Consider the following 22664-nt stretch of genomic DNA (forward strand, 5'->3'; position numbering starts at 1 on the left):
GTGGTGTGGTAATTCACTTGAAGACGATACGCCTTGTGACAAGTCACTTTGGGTGATAATTATTATGTGGATTTGGAAGGATGACAGATAATATCTACAGTGACTGTTCTCTTGTTTTACCACCATGGAACCTGTGGAATTCGACATAATTGCCTTCTCTCGACATTTACCCTGGATTACATATATCTCTCTCATCACCTATTCTGTGGTTGAACTGAACTTTCATACTTTACCATCTCAAGACTCCAAGCCTTGTTCTCCCCAAGCTCAATAGTTTTGGATTTATATTTACACACATATATACACATAACACTGTTAACTTTTGTTTATCTTGCTTAAGTTACTACATTATAAGTCGATTCTAATAAAGATAGTTTTAAGATCAAAAACAGACTCCTGGTGTAGTCTTCACGAGGAAATCTGCAGATGCTTGGAATTCAAACACACACAAAATGCTGGTGGAGCACAGCAGGCCAGGGAGCATCTATAAGGAGAAGCACTGTCAACGTTTCAGGCCGAGGCCCTTTGTCCGGCAGTCTCAGGCAGTCCTGATGAAGGGTCTCGGCCTGAAACGTCGACTATGCTTCTTCTTATAGATGCTGCCTGGCCTGCTGTGTTCCACCAGTATTTTGTGTGTGTTGTTCCAGGTGTAGTCTATTGGTGCTGATTCTTTTTTAAAGCTTTACGATTCATAACAAAATTGGGGCCTGCATCCGGGATATGAACATCTATGGGGGCGTCGTCATTAATTATCGATTTCATTGGGGAAGTCCCTTTTGATTTATTTGTGTGTGGAAAATCAGCAGCGGATGCTGATTATTGTTTGGAAGCAGCAACCTCTGAGGCATTAGAGGATGCCAGAAGGATTGAGTTGTTGAGTCTTGTTAGAAGGTTAAAACTTGTTATGTTGAAATTGACAATGAGGAGGGCACAGTTGCAGAGGATAACAGCTGAACATTATGTTTCTGAGAGTGTGTTTAAAGTGGAGGAGTTGGAGGTGTTTCCTGAAAGTAAATCTAGTGAGCTTGAGCTCCAGTATGAGTGAGAAAAATTAAAGATGGAGGCTGCGGAAAGGCAGAGGCAGTTTGAGGCTATCGAGGCAGAAAATCAGAGAGGAGGCAGAAAAACAGAGGGAGGAAGCAGAAGGACAGAGGCTATTCGAGCTGGAAAAGATACAGTGGTTGCAGCAAAGGGGTCTAGCGTTAGACTCTGGTGATGAGTTTGAGGCCAGTTAGGAAATTAAATTGGTACCTCCATTTGATGAGACAGAGGTTGATAAATACTTACAGCATTTTGAGAAGGTTGCTTAGAATTTAAAGTGGCCAAAAGAGGGTTGGTTCTCTTACAAAGGGGGAGGCTTAGCAAGCCTATTCTGCTTTGACAGTTGATGAAGTAGCTGATTATGACATAGTGAAACAGGCTGTGCTCAAAGCTTATGAGTTGGTCCCAGAATCATACAGGCAAAAGTTTAGAAATTTGTGGAAATCTGTGAACCGGACATATGTAATTTGCTTATGAGAAGTCTGTGTGTTTTGATTGCTGGTGCACATATATGATGATATATATGATGATGATAAATATATGATGATTTTAATAGCTTGAAAGAGTTAGTTTTAATTGAAGAATTCAAAAAGTGTGTCCCTGATGACACAAAAACATATTTAGATGAAAAGGATGCTGCCACTTTGCAGGAGTCTGCTAGATTAGCAGATGAGTTTGCTTTAACTCATAAGTTTAAGTTTACCCAGAATAAGAGCTTCCAAAAGAGTAGCAGGGATCACCAGGGTAAACGCGAAATTATAGCTGGGACTAGTGACAAGTGTAAGGATGAAGGGAAGCAGTTGAAAGAGAAATATTCTGGTCTTGCTTGTTACTATTGTAAGAAAGCTGGTCATATGATGGCTAATTGTTCTATCCTGAAGAAGAAAAAGGAAAAGGTGTCAGTCCCGAATACCTGTGATCAGTCTGTTGAAGCACCTATCAACCCACAGGGTTCTGAACATTCTGTTGAGGCTCAGTTATGGACTGAGAGTTCTGACCGAATTAAGAAGGCTTTTGATCATTTTATGTCAAATGGGTTTGTATTAGTAAAGTAAGGGTGAACCCAAGAACCAGTGAAAATTCTTCGAGTTACTGGCGATTCTCAGTCACTTATATTAGACAGCATTCTAAAGTTTGGTGATGAGATTTAACACTGGTGAGGTAAATCTTATTAAAGGCATTGTGCCGTTGTACAAGGTAACTTTACTGTCAGGGTTGGTTTCGGGACCTGTTAAAATCGGATTATACTCCATTTTACCATTGGAAGATGTTGGTTTGCTGTTAGGGAATGACCTAAAGTTGTTCCTGCAGCGCTATTGACAACTAAGACAACCACTGACGACCCACAGATGGAATTTAACATTTATCCTTCCTGCGCAGGAACTCAAAGTATGGCTAAGAAGTCTGCCGATGCAGACGGTTCTGTGCAGCATGATTCTGATATCCATGATAGCCAACATCGGGATTCAGGTTATGATGTCAGGGAATTTCTGCCTTCATTGTTTCAACAGGATTCAGGTCGTAAGTCTGATGAGAAAGATTTATCCCTGTGTCGGAAGGAGTTTATAGCAGAACAGAACCGAGACCCTGAGATTGAAGCTTTAAAAGAAACAACTTTCTCAGATGATGAGATTAAGAAAGTGCCAGTAGGGTATTATCTCAAGGATGGAGCGTCAATGAGGAAGTGGAGGCCACCTGCTATTCCAGCGAGTGAGGAATGGGCAATTGTTCACCAAGTTGTAGTTCCTAAAGTTATATGGCTGAAATTTTAACTTTGGCCTGCAGTCTGCCATCAGGTCGACATTTTGGAGTGAATAAAACTGTAAACAGTTATGAAATAATTCTACTGGCCTAATTTGAGGAAAGATGTTGTGACCTTTTGCATAATCTGTCACACTTGTCAAGTTGTGGGTAAACCGAATCACTCTGCCCTATACCTGCATTCGGTGAACCCTTTTTAAAATTTATAGTGAGGGGACCTTTGTCCTTGTTAAAGGAACAGTGGATTGATGGGGATGTACATCTTAACTTGTTAGACTTTGTGTAGAAGTTCAAGAATAAACTACAAGTCTGTAGTCCAGTGAGACAAAACTTAAAGATTTCTCAAAACACAATGAAGTGTTGGTTTGATAAGTTGGCTTTGGAAAGAAAATACCAGGTGGGGGATAAGGTGCTTGCCTTATCTCCAATATTGATGAATCCACTTCAGGCTAAGTTCAATAGACCGCATGAAATAGTCTCTCAAATTAATGATCTGAATAATGCTATTAAAACACCTGACCAACGTAAACTAACACAGGTGGTACACATAAATATGATAAAGCCTATTTTGACAAGCAGGCTCCATCTGTGAGTGTTGTTGTCAAAACATATGAATCTGGTAACCCTGAGAATGAAACAATTGACTCGTCTGAGAATTTTCACAAGCCAAACATGGTCGCAGTTAGGCTAATCAACTCGGATGTTCCAGAAAACATTGTTAACAAGTCGGCTCATCTGCAGCCAAAGCAACAACAACAGCTGAAGGAAGTAATCCGGATGTTTAAAGATTTATTTCCCGATGTTCTCAAGCAAACCACGGTCGCAGTACATGATGTAGATATTGGTCAAGCCAAACCGATTAAACAACACCCATATTGTATGAACGTTGAAAAATGTAAATTGGCTGAGCAAGGAATTGAATATATGCTGAAAATGGTACTATGAGTCCTTCAGCATCAGATTGGAGCTCACCCTGCATTATTGTGCCTTAACCTGATGGTGGTGTTAGATATTGCACTGATTATGGGAAGGTAAATTCATTAACAAAAACAGAATCCTCTCCTATCCCTAGGGAGGATGATTGCATCAATAAGGTTGGAAAAGCTAAATTTCTTACAAAGATTGATCTATTGAAAGGGTATTGGTGTGTTTCATTGACGGACAGAGGTAGAGAAATTTCTGCATTTGTGACACCTTCTGGGTTGTGTGAATACAATGTTTTCTCTTTTGGAAGGAAAAATGGTCCAGGATCATTCCAGGGAATGATTGATTCTCTAATTCGAGGGTTAGAATATACAGATGCCTATATTGATGACTTAGCCACAGGGAGTGGCACTTGGGAAGAGCATATCTCTGCAGTAGAGAAGCCGTTTGACAGGCTTTCCCAGGACAACCTTACAGTTAACTTGGCTAAGAGTGAATTTGGCCATGCCACTGTGACCTGTCTTGGCTATGTTGTTGGTCAAAGCAAGTTGGCTCCTGTTGGGGCAAAAGTCCAGGCAATTTCTCAAGTTCCTATTCTGACTGCTAAGAAGGCTCTTAGAAGGTTTCTGGGAATGGATGGATAGTATGTAAGTTCTGTAAGAACTTTGCTGCTATCACTCTTCCTCTGACCAATCTCCTGAAGAAGCGTGAAAAGTTTGTTTGGACCGAACCTTGTCGGGAGGCATTTGATCGATTGAAAGTTATTATTTGAGGTTAGGCCAATCAATGTAGTGTTGTCAGCCAATTTCATTAGCAGGTTGGAGCTGTGGGTGGCAACACAGTGTTATAGGTGCACAGAGAGTAAAGGAGAGGGCCAAAGAGACAACCCTGTGGGGTATGTGTGCTGAGGGTCAGAGAGACAGAGGAGATGGAGCCCACTCTTACCACCTGCCGGCGATCTGACAGGAAGTCCAGGATCCAGCTACACAAGGCAGGGTGAAGGCCGAGGTCTCTGAGCTCCATGTCGATACTTCACGCCTTCGTCTGGCTACTTCTCTGCCCATGACTGCAAGGAACTGCAGAGAACTTTGGAGAGCAGAGAACATCAGGGAAACAAGCCTCCCCTCCATGGACTCTCCCTACACTTCCCCTCCCTTGGAAAAGCAGGCCATGCACTCAAAGAACCTCATAACCTGGACATTCTCGCTGCAAACCCGCTCCCCCATCGGGGAAGAGATACAAAAGCCTTAAAGTGCGTAACACCAGGCTGAAGGATGGCTTCCTGTCTGCAGTTATAAGCCAAATGAATGATAAAATGGACTCGACCTCACAATGTAACTCGACGTGACCCTGCACCATATGTCTATCTGCACTGCACTTTCTCTGCAGCAATAATGCTTTGTTACAGTTATTGTTTTATCGTATATCAGCTCGATGTACCTTTGTAATGTATCGATCTGTGTGGATGGTACGTCAGGGAAGATTTGAACTGTCGTTCAGTACATGATGATAATAAACAAATTCCCCATTTTAATTGTGTGCAAATATTAGACAGACTGAGCTTCTGCTCTGGAACCACAGAAGGAAACTGAACAGTTCTCTTTCTGAGGAACGCAAGTAAATAGAAAAGGCTTTAATCTCTCATTACGATCTGCGGTAAGTGGGATCAGGTGACTGGTGGTGGGTCTCCCATATTAACATCAGAATCAGGTTTAATAGCACCGGCATATGTCATGAAATACGTTCAGAAGTAGAACCTAATTTTTAACCATAGATTTTAACAATTGTGATTTAATATAAGAATATTAATATCACATTGTTAAATTATATAAATAGTACAAAATGAAAAAAAGATGTAATAAACTATTTTAACTGTGCCGACTGTTTGACTGACTGGGTTGTTGCTTTGGAAGTAGTGGAGTGAAGCTTAACTGAACTGTACACATTTATGAGAAGCTCAGATAATTATAAATGCTAAATTCTCACATAAGTGGGTCAGACACCCAGAAACATCGGCAGCACTTCAGCAGGTGAAAACAGTGGAATGAAACATGCTGAAAATATTGCCGGAAAAAAACCATATTGTCCACCACAACGAGAGGACGTGACAGATCCGGATCTCACTGCCTTGTCTGAACGGGTGAAAGATGAAGCTACACGTATAGGTAGAGCAGTGACCCGCAGATGCTGCAGATCTGCAGAGAAACGTGAACAGGAAACGGGATCACATGGCCGCTTTGGTCTCTCACCCCCAGATAGATTTCCGTTTACCCACTACTCTGTGGAAAGACGCAAACGCCGCTCACATCTCCACTCACCTTAACTGGATTAGACATTTCAACCCCCAGGAAAAATATATCGTCTGTCCACTCGATCTATTCCTCTCGTAATCTTGTAAACGTCCATCCAGTCTCACCCCAGCCTGCGCCGCTCTGGAGAAAACAACACAAGTTTGTCCAGCCTCTCGTTATAGCTCATGCCCTCTAATCCAGGCAGTGTCCTGGTAAACCTCTTCTGCGCCCTCTCCAAAGCCCCGACATCCTCCCGAGAATGGGGGCGACCAGAACTGTATGAAACACTCCAGATGTGGGCTAACTAGTTTTATAAAATTGTGTTACAAACTGTAGCGTTTTAGAAACAAACCAGCAGCAATAGAGTTCACAGTGGAGTCTGGTTTTGATGTTAAAACCATTATCTTTAGTAGTATCGACTGATAATATAGTAACTTAACGAAATAAAGGAAAGTTAACAGTGTTATGTGTATATATGTGTAAATATAACTCCCAGACTATCGAGCGTGAGGGAACAATGCTCAGAGTCTTGAGATGGTAAAGTAGGAAAGTTCAGTAATCCACGGAATAAATGATGGGAGAGAGATATTTGTAATCCAAGGTGAAACGTAGAGAAAAGGCCGTTACTTCAAAACAACCACCGTCGAAGTTCTTATCCGCTGAATCCGTCCACAGACGAGTTATCAGCGAAAGTGACCTGTCACATGAATACCGTCTTCCAGGGGTTACCACACAACATTCCCAGGCAAGGGTTAACACAAGATATTCCACAATCCACTCCTATGGATTATACGAAGTGACAGCCACACACATTCGTTGTGTTTCCGTGTACCGATGATCAAACCACTCTTGTGGGCATAGGAGAGTTCCAAGCATCTGCTGCGACTAACTAAAGCGATCAGCTTTTCTTCTCTCTCTCTCTCTCTCTCTCTCTCTTCCCCTCTTCCCTCTCTCCCTCCCTCTCCCTCTCTCTCCTCCTCTCTCTCTTCTCTCTCTCTCTCTCTCTCTCTCTCTCTCTCTCTCTCTCTCTCTCTCTCTCTCTCTCTCTCTCTCTCTCTCTCTCATGGTTCAGTCCACAGTCAGCGCTGTCAGCCTGTGACTGACGTCATAGTCCCGCCTCCTCACGCCGGCGCTCTTAAAGAAACAGTCACAGTACGACCACAGGCTCGTAACAGCCGGAACACAACTTCCCGACTGTTGAACTCAATGCTTCAACTAAGAAAGACAACCATGCCATTTGCCTTCTTAACCACCCGATCAATCTGTGCAGTCTCTTTCAGGGAGCGATGAACTTGGAGTCTAAGATCCCTCTGATCATCAACACTGTTCAGGGTTTTACATTTAACAGTGTACTGTCTCATACATTCGACCTACAGAGCTGCCAAGATGATCATCACTAATCAAATCTCACTGAGATTTCTCAGGACCTGTTGAATTTATTGCCAAGTGCACAAGTACGGGAAGGTACAGGTACAGAGAAACACTGACTTGTGGCAGCATCACAGGCAAGTACATTCAGATAACACGCGGAACACAAATTATACGATTCTCTGTCAGTAACAATCTATAAATATGTTTTATGTCATTAACAATATATAAAATACATTGTGCCATGATCAATATTAAAATGTGCATTTTGTGTCAATAACAGACTTGGAAATGTTGAATTTGGTCCCTGTCTCCATTCCTCCTGTAATCCACAACCAGCTCCTTTGTTTTTGTCACAATGAGGGAGAGATTGTTTTCTTGACACCACTGTGTCGGGGTGATGACTTCTTCTTCATAAGTTGTCTCGTTATTATTTCGGATTCGGTCGTGTACTGCCGTCAGCAAATCTAATTAGCAGATTGGGACCCGCCACTGCAGCCCCACAGTGCACTATGTACTGATTGCAAAGCTACGAAATTGCATGTGAATAGCCTCCCCTCCCCCAATTCCACTCTTTCTGCGTCAACAGCAGACTGGGGCATCTCACATCTCGCTGCCTCCGCCAGGACATTAAACTGTGAACAACTGTGGTCAGGGACTGATCTCTGGGGTACTCCAAACGCTACCTCCTTCCAGTCTGAAAACGACCCACTCATCCAGACACACACTACCGGCAGTTTATCGATCTCCAACGAAAAAGCCTAATCACCTACTCCTGAGGGTCAATACCATTGCTGACTCTGAGTTTACCACCGTCAAATGCCGGGAGGGACATAATAATCAGAAAGTCTCTAGTCACAGCCGTGTAAATACAATGTGATCTCAGTGGGTGTGTGGCGCATGCTCAGAATGCGAAGGAGACGGACAAACTGAGCCAAGTCACAGACTGATGAAGGGGAGGAATAATCCATTTTGATACAGAGAGGGAAGCGGAGAGTTTGATGTTGTGCCTGATGCCGGAACTGTAGCCTGTTAGAAGATGAAGTCTTGTTCCTCCAACTTGTTCTGAGCTGTGACAGTTTTTTTCAGAAGGCACCATGGAGAGTAAAATTACCTGAGTTGAAATGTTGTCCTTCACCCTCCAACGTGCTTTGTAAGCTTTTAACAGTGTAGAAAAGGCAAAGGAATTGTCTATGGGACTCACAAACACGTTAGTCTGCTGTATCTGTCAGGTCACCATCGCTTGAATGCCTCCGGTCCTTGAATGTGGAGGCAGAGATGTTGGAGAAGACAGCGTCCCACTCGCGACAAGGAGAGCCCGATCACGTGTCCATGTCCGTGATCTGATTGGATACATCGCTATGACGTTATAGCACTGTGACGTCATTCACTGGCTCTCATTTTGGAAGGGATTCAGTCGGCCATCGCAGATACACTAACAGCTTCGCACTGGGAAGCGGCCGTTCACCTGCTCCGTGTGTGTGAAGAGACTCATTCAGTTAATCCACCTTGTGATGCTCCGGTGAGTTCGCAATAAATAGAGGCCACATTTCTGTCTGGAGTGAGCAAAGAGTTTTACTCAATCATCCCAGCTGCTGCAACACCAGAAACTTCACATCAGGGAGGAAGTTCAAATCAGCTCCGTGTTAAATGTTTAACCATCACGGTGACTGAAGGCAGCTGCAGGTTTATGAGGGACCGTTACTGTCAGATTCTGCAGTTCTTGCGGCTGCTCATCGCGCCCAGGACTGAACCCTGGTCACTGAGCATTGGAGGAGTCGGTTCTGCTGATGTTAGCCTTAAACTATACTGGTGTTTAATATTGTGGAGCTGTGAAAGATAAATCAGTTTGTATCAAATCCCGTGTCTCACTTGAGAGACCACTCGGCCCAGCTGATCCCTGTCCATTTTTCTGTTCCATATCAGTATATTAAAATCTATCCCTGCCGTTCCCCTCTCACCCTCCCTGAGATGACAGATTGCAACTAGTCACTACTCCGTGGGATAGGAGATTTCCCTTGAATTTCACAGAAACATAGAAATCTACAACATATTACTGATGCTTTGGCCCACAATATCGTACCGACCATGTAACTTAGTCTCTTAACTGTCTAGAATTACCCTACCGCATAGCCACCTATTTCCTAAGCTCCATGTACCTATCTAAGCGTCTCTTAAAAGATCCTATTTTATCCGCCTCTACCGACGCTGGCGGTGCATTCCACACAGACATCACTCTCTGTTTAAAAAAAAAACTTGGCTCTGACGCCTCCCCTGTACCTACCTCCAAGCAGCTTAAACCTATTCCCCCTCGTGTTAGCCGTTTATGCCCTGGGAAAAAGCCTCTGACTATCCACACGACCAATGCCTCTCATCATCTTATACACCTGCATGAATTCCCTGCATGATTTTTGCCCGGGCTGAACAAGACGATGAGCTCACTGTGGTTGTGACGTTGTTCAGGGCTCAGGACGAAGTTGGTTAAACTCCTTCTTACCCGCCCTTTTCAACGTTTTAGGTCACTCTCACTAATTTCAAAGGTCTTCGCTTCGAACTGCTGGGTTGTTACAATGAACATCTGAAGTCTGACAGCAGACTAGCGAGTGAATGGAGCAGAGTCAGAAACCAAGTTGCCAGTCAGGGATTTGGGGCTCCAGAAAGAGATGGGGCCTGGAGTTTACAAGGAGGAGGAAGAAGACAAACCGAACCTGCAGGATGTGGCTACAAATGAAAGATCAGACACATTTGGAAACTGCTTGATTGAAAAAAAAGTGGTTAATTTCTGCAAAATACTGGAGGAAATCAACATATCAGGCAGAAGATGTGGAGAGGAATAAATAGACAACGTTTAGGCCGAGCCCTTCAGTATGCCTAGACTGTGGACTCCTCTGCTCAGTTGCTGCCTGAACTGCACAGTTCCTCCAGCATTGTGGGTTTGTGTGTGTGTGTCTGTATTTCTAGCAACTGCAGAATCGTTTGTGTTTTATATCTTCATTTGTAAGAGGGTTGTACTTCGGCATTAGATAAACAGAATGCCTGTTGATATTGTTTTTGGGAGCCGCTTTCTACGTTAAAAGAGCTGCTGAGTTTTCTACACAGAAAAAACCCTGAGGTGTGGACATAGAACCGGTGCTTGCAGGAACTTTTTATGGCACCGTGATTACCCATAAAACAGTGCGTTTAAAATTTCTCTGCCTCTGAACCACCAATCAAATGCGCAGGCGTCAAGGTTGTTGACGTATTCAGATCGCATGCACGCTGTACACAAAAGGACTCAGCAGGAGCGTTCAAGGTAAGAATGAATCTACGGGCGGCTATCTTAAACACCGAGTGTGGAACAATTGCTCTGATGCCGGACACCGTGACCCACAATCCCGGGACAGTCCTGCTGTCTTCCCCTTCTCTCAGCCCCACGATCCGTACACAGGCCCTGGGAAGCTTCCGGCTGCTGAGGGAATGGGAACCGATGGATCTCTCAAACAGAGCTGAGATCCAGCTATTTAAATGCAAGGATTAGGAACTCGGAGAAAGGGAACAAAATCTTTTACATCACCAGTTGAGAAAATCTTCTTTGTTCTACCTCCAATCACAAACAAGAGAAAACCCGTGGAGAGGGCGCAGTTTTAAGGTGCTTCGAAGCAGGTACGAAGGAGATGTCAGGGGTGTTGTGTTCTTTATACGGACCGTGGGTTACTCATAACAAACTATATTAGGGAAGAATTGACCTTTTATTTAACAGCAACAAAACCACGTTTTACACTGCCATGCTTCTCGATCATTCTTCATTTCTGCGCATTCTCAGAACTCTGTCCAGTCACGTCCTGGCACGTGATATCACCACGGGGGGGTGAGTTTCTTTACGCAGAGTGATGAGTGTCCGGAATGGGCTGCCGGCGACTGTGATGAAGGCGGATGCAATAGTGTCTTTTAAGAGGCTTCTGGTACATGGTGCGCAGAAAAATAGAGGACTATGGGAAACTCTAGGTAATTTCAAAAGTAAGTAATATGTGGCACAGCATTGTAGGCCGAAGGGCCTGTATTGTATTGTATAAATGGTGAAGTCACTTACCCATGACCTCTGCTTGTCAGCCCACCCAACATCAGTGGAAAATGCTGCTTGCAAATACCTCTATCTATACCCTTATAATTCTGTATACTTCCAACAAATCCTCAAAGCAGTGTACAAACTCCATTTCCAAAAAAGTTGAGATATTTTCTAAAATGCAATAAAAACAAAAATCTGTGATATGTTAATTCACGTGAACCTTTATTTAACTGACAAAAGAACAAAGAAAAGATTTTCTATAGTTTTACTGACCAACTTAATTGTATTTTGTAAATATACACAAATTTAGAATTTGATGGCTGCAACAGACTCAACAAAAGTTGGGACAGAGTTAAAATAAGATTGAAAAGTGCACAGAATATTCAAGTAACACCGGTTTGGAAGACTCCACATGAAGCAGGCTAATTGGTAGCAGGTGAGGTATCATGACTGTGTATAAAAGTAGCGTCCATCAAAGGCTCAGTCTTTGCAAGCAAGGATGGGTCGTGGCTCACCCCTTTGTGCCAAAATTCATGAGAGAATTTAGGTCTTTCAATATCTACAGTACATAATATTGTGAAGAGATTCAGAGAATTCAGAGACATCTCAGTGCGTGAAGGGCAAGGTCGGAAACCACTGTTGAATGCACGTGATCTTCAAGCCCTCAGGCGGCACTGCCTAAGAAACAGTCATGCTATTGTGACAATTATAGCCATCTGGCCTTGGGAGTACTTCGGAAAACCATTGTCACTTAATGCAGTTTGTCGCTCCATCCAGAAATTCAACTTGAAACTGTATTACTCAAGGAGGAAGCCATACATCAACTCTATGCAGAAACGCCAGCAAGTTCTCTGGGCCTGAGCTCATCTCAGATGGACTGAAAGACTGTGGAACTGTGGTCAGATGAGTCCACATTTCAGTTAGTTTTAAGAAAAAATGGGCATTGAGTTCTCTGTGCCAAAGGTGAAAACGACCATTCTGATTGTTATCAGTGTAAGGTACAAAAGCCAGCATCTGTGATGGTATGGGGGTGCATCAGTGCCCACGGCATGGGTGAGTTTCATGTATGTGAAGGTAACATTGACTCTGAGGCATATATTAGGATTTTAGAGAGACATATGTTGCCATCAGGGCGACGTCTCTTCCCGGGACGTCCATGCTTGTTTCAGCAGGACAATGCCAGACCACATTCCGCACGGGCTACAACAGCGTGGCTTTGTAGACACAGAGTGCGTGTGCTTGACTGGCCTGCTGACAGTCCAGATCTATATCCTATTGAAAACATATGGCGCATCTTGAAGAGGAGAATCAGACAACGGAGACCACGGACTGTTGAGCAGCTGAAGTCTTACATCAAGCAAGAATGGACAAAATTTCCAATTGCAAATCTACTACAATTAGTATCCTCAGTTCCAAAACGATTCAAAAATGTTATTAAAAGGAAAGGTAATGTAACACAATGGTAATCATGCCTCTGTCCCAACTTTTGTTGAGTGTGTGTGTTGCAGCCATCGAATTCTAAATTTGTGTATATTTACAAAATACAATTGTTGTTCAGTAAAACTATTGCAAATCTTTTCTTTGTACTTTTGTCAGTAAAATAAGGGTTAATGTGAATTAACATATCACAGATTTCTGTTTTTATTGCATTTTGGAAAATATCCCAAGTTTTCTGGAAATGTTGTTTGTATAATTTCCTTGTTTATGCTTAGAGCCTTTTTTAGGTGTATGTGAGCTCGATTTAACATTTAAGAGGTTTTTAATAGGTACCTGGATGGCAGGGGTATGGGACTGGGCAGTTTAAATGGTTCAACACAAACTCGATGGCACATAGGGCCTGTTTCTGTTTTGTATTTTTCTACGACTGTGACAGGATCCTGAAATAATTCTAATATGTACTCTATGAACTTGTAACAGCTGTGTTGACCAACCATTCATCTCAGCAGGAATTTTTTATATGGCGTTAAAACGGTGGCACTTTAAGTTAATAATACATAAAAGAATTCCCAGCAGCACGTCAAGAAAGACTATTTGCGTTTCAGATACTGTGGGGCCAGGCACCCGTGCTGCTCAGCAGGAATAGGGAATATGAGCATTAGAGAGAGTCAAACTGAGCCAAGGCACAAATTCGAGATGGCAGAAATGCCCCATTCTTATAGAGACAGGAAGAGCATCAGGGAATTGATGGTCATTCCAGATACCAGCACTGTGCACAGTCAGGAGATGATTTCTCTGTCCAACTTGGGTTTAACATCACTGTAACATCAGGGTGATACGAGATCAAACCTCGGCAACTCAAGTAATTTCATCTCAGATGTTGTCCTAAACCAATTGATGGATTATGTAAATCTTTTTACAGGTTAAAAACGAGAAGGAATTTGTCTCCACGAATCTCAGATACGGCACGGCAATTTTGCTGTCTCTGTCCCGATATTTAAGAAGTGGAGCAAGGGATTCAATCGACCATCCTTCCTGCTCAGACTGTGGGAATGGTTTCACTCGGTTATCTCAGTTGAAGGTACATCAGCAAGTTCCCACTGGGCAAGGCCATTCATCTGTTCTGTGTGTGAGAAAGGGTTCTATTTGGCATCCCACCTGCGGACAGACCAGTCCGATCACACTGGGCCGAGGCTGGTCATCTGCTGAATTTCAGGGAAGGGATTCTCTCGGTCATCTGACCAAATGGCACACCAGCAAGTTCATACCGGGAAGCGGCCATTCACCTGCTCAGACTGTGGGAAGGGATTCACACAGTCATCCACACTACAGATTCATCAGCGAGTTCACACTGGGGAGAAGCCATTCACCTGCTCAGAATGTGGGAAGGGATTCAGTCAATCATCCAACCTACAGAGTCACCGGCGAGTTCACACAGGGGAGAAGCCATTCACCTGCTCAGACTGTGGGAAGGGATTCACACTGTCGTCCCACCTACAGAGACACCATCGAGTTCACACTGGGGAGAAGCCGTTCACTTGCTCGGTCTGTGGGAAGAGATTCAGTGAGTCATCTGACCTACTGGTACATCAGCGAGTTCACACTGGGGAGAGGCCATTCACCTGCTCAGTCTGTGGGAAGGGATTCACTCAGTCATCCAACCTACAGATACATCAGCGAATTCACTCTGGGGAGAGGCTGTTCACCTGCTCAGTCTGTGGGAAAGGATTCACACTGTCATCCCACCTACAGAGACATCTGCGAAGTCACACTGGAGAGAAGCTATTCACCTGCTCAGAATGTGGGAAGGGATTTACACTGTCATCCCACCTACAGAGACACCAGCGAGTTCACACTGTGGAGAAGCCATTTACCTGCTCAGAATGTGGGAAAGGATTCACTCAGTCATCCATACTGCAGATTCATCAGCGAGTTCACACTGGGGAGAAGCCGTTCACCTGCTCAGACTGCGGGATGAGATTCACTTGCTCATCTAAACTGAAGGTACATCAGAGAGTTCACTCTGGGGAGAAGCCGTACACCTGCTTAGACTGTGGGAAGGGATTCACTCAATCATCCAACCTACTGGTACATCAGCGAGTTCACACTGGGGAGAGGCCATTCACCTGCTCAGTCTGTGGGAAGAGATTCACTTGCTCAACAAAACTGAAGGTACATCAGAGAGTTCACACTGTGGAGAAGCCGTTCACGTGCTCAGTCTGTGGGAAAGGATTCACTCAGTCATCCAAACTACAGAATCATCAGAGAGTTCACACTGGGTAGAAGCCGTTCACGTGCTCAGTCTGTGGGAAAGGATTCACTCAGTCATCCCAATTACTGGCACACCAGTCAGTTCACAATGGGGAGTGGCTGTTGTTATGAATCCCTGGGTTTTGTTTGCTGTGGACTGTCATTTTAAGAGAGAGACAGATTAAGAAGGTGAATCAGTCTGACTTGCAGCTTGTTTACATCGCTCACAACTTGTTTAGTTTTAACTGAGGACACAGACACTCAGAGTCAGACGGAGACGAAGGAGGAAAAATGGAAGGATCGAAACCAGGGAACTGGAGGCCAAGGGTCAATCTTTGGAACTTTCCTATGCCCACAATGGTGGGTTAATTATCGATTCATCGTACATCGAATGTGTGGTTGTCACCTCGTTTGATCCATAGGAGTGGATCTGATTTGGGGTATCATGTGAAGACCACTGATGTGTTAACCCTTGCCTGGGTGTGGTGACGATACCCCTTGTGACAATTTGCTTTTGGTGATAATTCGTATTTGGATTTGGAATGACGTTGGATAAAATCTACAGCGATTATTCTCTCGCTTTACCACCATGGAACCTGTGGAATTCGACATAATTGCCTTCTCTCGACATTTACCCCGGATTACAAATATCTCCCTCATCACCTATTCCGTGGATGAACTGAGCTTTCATACTTTACTATCTCAAGACTCCTTGTTTCCCCCGTGCTCAGTAGTTTGGGAGTTATGTTTACACACATTTATTCACATAACACTGTTAACTTCTGTTTGTCTTGTTTAAATTACAATATTATAAGTAGTTATTAATAAAGATAGTGGTTTTAACATCAAAACCAGACTCCAGGTGTAGTCTATTGCTGCTGGTTTGTTTCTAAAGCGTTACGGTTCATAACAAAATTGCATCCTGCGTCCGGGATATGAACAAACTTGGGGAAATATTGATCGATTAATTATCGAGTTGAATGGGGTGATCCCTTTTGAATTATTTGTGTGTGAAAATCAGCAGCAATGGATATTTATATAATTCTGGAAGCACCAACCCCTGAGGCATTAGGAAAAGCTAAAAAGAATGAATTGCTGACTATTGAACCTCAATGAGGTAAGGGGGTGTGAAGGAGCAGGGGAAGCATAAAACTGGGAGAGCAGGTAAAGGTGAAAAAAATAGGGGTTTTATTACCCAGAATGTTTATAAACTCAACAGAACTGTTCTAGAGTCAAACTTGAATCAGCTAAACAGAACAAAACTGGGTTACAACAATGCAGCGAAATACTCCTCAGACCTAGAGACACCGCTCAGCTCCTGGCTGTGGGCTTATATTGGATGCTGGCTATTCAATAGTAAATTGCATGGGACAGAAAACATTCCTCTCCTTTAAAAGATATGCCATAAATGACGTAGCTCCAGAGAACACCCCTCTGGCTGTAGCAGAATCCAATTATCCAGCCCCATCTACATAGGCTGGTGTCATGCAGCCACTGAGTCATTTCCCAGGTTATCAGGAGGACGGTCGGCTACAGGACACTTTAATAGGCCCGGCTGATGGTGCGGCTGCGAATTGCAGACGCCACAGGGGACTATGAGAAAGCCAGAAATTCAGAGGAAAATAGTTGAGCACTATATATCTATGAAGGTATTTGATAAGGAAGTGTTAAAGAGGTTTCCTGTGAGTAAAGAGGAGATCCAGTTACAACTAGAACAATTGAGGACTGATGTACTTAGATTAGAGGCTGAAGAAAAAGAGACAGAGGGGGTTTGATGCTAGAGAGGTAGACAAACAGAAGGAGGAAGCAGAAAATAAGGTGTTTTGAAGCTGAGGAAGCAGACAAACAGAGGGAAGAAGGAAAAAGACAGAGGCAGGTTCTGACAGATAAGTTAAGGCTCAAGAAAGAAGTTGCTGTCTCAAAGGAGTTGGTTGTACCATTTATTGCCAGCCAGGAAGTTAAATTGGTCCCTCCATTTGATGAAACCGACGTAGGTAAATACTTCCAGCCTTTTGAGAAAGTGGCTGAAAGTCAAAAGCGGTCGAAAGGAAGCTGGACTCTTTAGTTACAAAGTATAATTAAGGGCAAGGCTCAACACACACATTCTGCCCTATCAATTGAAAATGCAGCTGATTATGTCATTGTGAAACAGGCTGTGCTCAAAGCTTATGTGTTGGTTCCAGAAGCTTACAAAGGCTTGGAAATTGGAGGAAATCTATGAAACAGACTTACATGGAATTTGCTTCTGAGAAGTTTGTGTGTTTTGACCGCTGGTGCACATATAAAAATATAAATGATGATTTTTACAGATAGAAAGAGTTGGTTTTAATTGAAGAATTCAAAAGGTGCGTCTATGATGACATAAAGAGATATTTAGATGAAAATGATGCTGCCACTTTGCAGGAGTCTGCTAGATTAGCAGATGTTTGCTTTAACTCATAAGGTTAAGTTTACCCCGAATAAGAGCTTCCAAAAGAGTAGCAGGGATCACCAGGGTAAACCAGAAATTAAAGCTGGGACTAGTGACAAGAGTAAGGATGAAGGGAAACAGTTGAAGGAGACATATTCTGGTCTTGCTTGTTACTATTGTAAGAAAGCTGGTCATGTGATGGCTAATTGTTCTGTCCTGAAGAAGAAAAAGGAAAAGGAGGCAGTCCCAAATGCCCGTGGTCAGTATGTTGAAGCACCTATAAACCCACAGGGTTCTGAATATTCTGTTGAGGCTCAGTTAAGGACTGAGAGGTCTGACTGAGTTAAGAAGGTGTTCGATCATTTTATGTCAGATTTTTTGTATTAGTAAATGAAGAATCAACCCCAGTACCAGTGAAAATTCTTCGAGATACAGGGGCTTCTCAGTCACTTGCATTAGACAGTGTTCTAAAGTTTGGTGATGAGTCTAACACTGGTGAGGTAAATCTTATTCAAGGCTTTGGGGGCGGTGTGGTTTCTGTGCCGTTGCACAAGGTAACTTTATAATCAGGATTGGTTTCAGGACCTGTTGAGATAGGATTGTGCTCCAGTTTACCAGTGGAAGATGTTACTTTGCTGTTAGGGAATGACCTGGCAGATGGTAAAGTAGTTCCTGCAGTGCAGTTCACTACTAAGCCAACCACTGATGACCCACAGATGGATTTTAACATTTATCCTTCCTACGCAGGAACTCAAAGTATGGCTAAAAAGTCTGCCAATGCAAAGTCTGTGCAGCATGATTCTGATACCCATGATAGCCAAAATCGGGATTCAGGTTATGATGACTCGTCAGGGACTTTTCTGCCTTCATTGTTTCATCAGGATTCAGGTCGTAAGTCTGATGAGAAAGATTTATCCCTGTCTAGGAAGGAGATTATAGCAGAACAGAACCGAGACCCTGAGTTTGAAGCTTTAAAAGAAACAGCTCTCTCAGATGATGAGATTAAGAAAGTGCCAGTAGGGTATACATCCAGATTCCCAGAGGCAATAGCTCTCAGAAATATTAAAGCTAAAACTGTGGCAAAGGCTGTTACCAAGTTTTTTACTTTATCTGGTTTGCCTGAAGAAATCCAGTCTGATCAAGGAAGTAATTTTACATCTGGATTATTCCAGCAGGTAGTTTATGAACTGGGAACGAAACAAATTACATTAACTGCATTCCATCTGGATTCACAAGGGGCTTTGGAAAGATTTCATTCTGCCCTCAAAACACTGATTAAGACATACCATGATGAAAATGGAAAAGACTGGGATGAAGGAATGTATTTGGTTTTGTTTGCAGTAAGAGTTGGTACAGGATTAACTGGGCTTTAGTCCATTTGAATTTGTATTTGGTCGCAGAGTGAGGGGACCTTTGACCTTGTTAAAGGAACGGTGGATTGATGGGGATGTACATGTTAACCTGTTAGACTATGTTTTAAAGTTCAGAAATACACTGCACGAAGCCTGTATTCTAGAAAGACAAAACTGAAGGATTTCTCAAAACAAAATGAAGTGTTGGTTTGATAAGCGGGCTTGCGAAAGAAAATACCAGGTGGGGGATAATGTGCTTACCTTATCTCCAATGTTGATGAATCCACTACAGGTGAAATTCAATGAACCATTTCAAATAGTCTCTCAACTTATTGATGTGAATTATGTTATTAAAACACCTGATCAACGTAAACTAACACAGGTGGTACATATAAATATAATAAAACCTTATTTTGAGAAGCAGGCATCATCTGTGAGTGTTGTTGTCAAAACATATGAATCTGGTAACCCTGAGAATGAAACAATTGACTCGTCTGAGACTTTTCACAAGCCAAACATGGTCCCAGATAGACTAATGAACTTGGTTGTTCCAGAAAACATTGATAACAAGTTGACTGATCTGCAGCCAAAGCAACAACAACAGCTGACGGAATTAATTCTGAAGTTGAAAGATTTTTTTCCCGATGTTCCCAAACAACCACAATCGCAGTACATGGCATAGATAATGGTCAAGCTAAACCGATTAAACAACACCCATATTGCATGAACATGAAAAGTGTAAATAGGCTGAGCAAGGAATTGAATATATGCTGAAAAATGGTATTATTAGTCCTTCAGCATCAGATTGGAGCTCACCCTGCTTTATTGTGCCCAAACCTGATGGCAGTGTTAGATTTTGCACTGATTATAGGAAGGCAAATGCAGTAACAAAAACAGATGCCTATCCTATCCCTAGGATAGATGATTGCATCGATAAGGTTGGAATAGCTAATATCTTACAAAGATTGATCTGTTGAAAGGGTACTGGTGTGTTCCATTGATGGACAGAGGTAGAGATATTTCTGCATTTGTGGCACCATCTGGGTTGAATGAATACAATGTTTTACCTTTTGGAAAGAAAAATGCTCCAGGAACATTCCAGAGAATGATTGATTCTGTAATTCGAGATTAGAACACACAGATGCCTATATTGATGACTTAGTCACAGGGAGTGACACTTGGGAAGAGCATATATCTGCAGTAGAAAAGCTGTTTGACAGGCTTTCCCAGGCCAGCCTTACAGTTAACTTAGCTAAGAGTGAATATGGCCATGCCACTGTGTCCTGTCTTGGCGATGTTGTAGGTCAAAGCAAGTTTGCTCCTGTTCGGGCAAAAGACCAGGCAATTTCTCAAGTTCCTATTCTGACTGCTAAGAAGGCTGTTAGAAGGTTTCTGGGAATGGATGGATATTATCGTAAGTTCTGGAAGAACTTTGCTGCTATCGCTCTTCCTCTGACTAATCTCCTAAAGAAGGTTGAAAAGTTTGTTTGGACCGAGCCTTGTCAGGAGGTATTTGATCGATTGAAAGTTATTTTTTGAGATTAGGCCAATCAATGTAGTGCTGTCAGCAAATTTAATCAGCAGATTGGAGCTGTGGGTGGCAACACAAGTCATGGGTGCACAGAGAGTAAAGGAGGGGGCCAAAGAGACAAACCTCTGGGTTATGTGTGCTGAGGGTCAGAGAGGCAGAGGAGATGGAGCCCACTCTTACCACCTGCGGCGACCTAACAGCAAGTCCAGGATCCAGCGACACAAGGCAAGGTGAAGGCCAAGGTCTCTGAGCTCCTTGTCGATACTTCACGCCTTCGTATGGCTACTGCTCTGCCCATGACTGCAAGGAACTGCAGAGAACTTTGGAGAGCAGAGAACATCAGAGAAACAAGCCTCCCCTCCATGGACTCTTCCTACACTTCCCCTGCCTCGGAAAAGCAGGCCATGTACTCAAAGACCCTCAGAACCTGGACATTTTTGCTGTAAACCCGCTCCCACATTGGCGGAGAGATACAAAAGCCTTAAAGTGCGTAACGCCAAGCTGAAGGATGGCTTCCTGTCTGCAGTTATGCCAAATGAATGATAAAATGGACCCGACTTCACAATGTAACTCAGCGTGACCCTGCACCATATGTCTATCTGCACTGCACTTTCTCTGCAGCCATAATGCTTCGTTACAGTTATTTTTTTTGTTGTATATCAGCTCAATGTACCGTCGTAATGTATCGATCTGTGTGGATGGTACATCAGGCAAGATTTTCACTGTAGCTCAGTACGTGATGATGATAAACAAATTTCCCCATTTTAATTCTGTGGAAATATTAGACAGACTGAGCTTCTGCTCTGGAACCTCAGAAGGAAACTGAACTGTTGTCATTTCTGTGGAATGCAAATATATGGAAAATGCTTCAATCTCACATTACGATCTGCAGTAACAGGGATCAGGTGACCGGTGGTGGGTCTCCCATATCAATATCAGAATCAGGTTTAATAGCACTGGCATATAGATAGATAGATAGATAGATAGATAGATAGATAGATAGATAGATAGATAGATAGATAGATAGATAGATAGATAGATAGATACTTTATTCATCCCCAAGGGGAATTTCAACCCATGAAATATAACTCATGAAAGGGGAAATGTGCCATGAAATTTATTGTCTCTGTGGTAGCAGTAGAACCTAATTCTTAACAAAAGATTTTAACAATTGTGATTTAAAATAAGAATATATATATAGTTCAAAAATAGAAAAAATAAAAATCTAATAAACTTTTAATTCTGTGGAACTATTTGACTGACTGGGTTGTAGCTTTGTAAATTCTGAAGTGAAGCTGAATTAAACTTTACACATTTCTGAGAAACTCAGATAAATACAAATGGCTAAATTCTCACATCAATGGGTCATACACCCAGAAACGTTGGCAGCACTTCAGCACGTCGAAACTGTGTATGAAACATGCAGAAAATATTGCAGGGAAAAAAAATAACACTGTCCACCCACAACGAGAGGATGTGACAGATCCGGATCTCACTGACTTGTATGAATGGGTGAAAGATGAAGCTGCACGGACACGTAGAGCTGTGACTCGCAGATGCTGCAGATCTGCAGAAAAACGTGAACAGGAACCGGGATCAGGTGACGGGTGGAGGGACTCCCTCCTGAACCGGTGACTCTGCTCCTCGCCGCTCACACGCTGCCCGACCCATACGCCGCATTCCCCACATTATTCCATATTTACACCAGATACCTGTCTACTTTTCCACACCATATCTACCCCGATCCCTTTCCCTCCACCCCCAGGTCACAGAGTCACGGGCTCGATTCCCATCCCCTTTTTCAGAGACTGGGATCCCTGGTTCAACCGGTAATGATGCTGTGCATTTCAATGTGTTCAGATCTCAGTCCTCGATTGTCTAAATGACACTTAGAGTTATCACATTTGATCTTTCTTCAAGTTATGACCCCACCACTCCAGGGATCAGTTAGGTGTATCTTCATTGCACTCTCTATAACAAATACTCTCTAACCTTTTTGTTCATCCTCTATGGAATTAATTTAAACTTTCTGCAGCCCTGTGTTGCCCCAACTACTGACGTCCCACCCTTGTTACTATTTCCACCTTCCACCTCCCCCCTCACCTGGATCCACCTCTCACTCCACAGCTCTTGCCCCATCCCCACCCCTCACCTCCTTTCTCTGACTATTTCCCGTCCACTCTCACTCCAGAGGGATGGTCTCGGCCCGAAATGTTGACGGTCCATTTCTCTCCACAGATGCTGTCCGACCCAT

The 22664-nt window shown here is 43.1% G+C and overlaps 1 pseudogene; it reads left to right on the forward strand.

Moving 5' to 3' along the window:
• The first annotated feature begins 9861 nt into the window (after window positions 1-9861).
• The window catches only part of LOC132386788 (zinc finger protein 850-like), a 33734-nt pseudogene continuing 20931 nt past the window's right edge, over window positions 9862-22664 (forward strand).

The sequence above is a fragment of the Hypanus sabinus genome, unplaced genomic scaffold (assembly GCF_030144855.1).
Source record: "Hypanus sabinus isolate sHypSab1 unplaced genomic scaffold, sHypSab1.hap1 scaffold_131, whole genome shotgun sequence".
NCBI classification, from domain to species: Eukaryota; Metazoa; Chordata; class Chondrichthyes; order Myliobatiformes; family Dasyatidae; genus Hypanus; species Hypanus sabinus.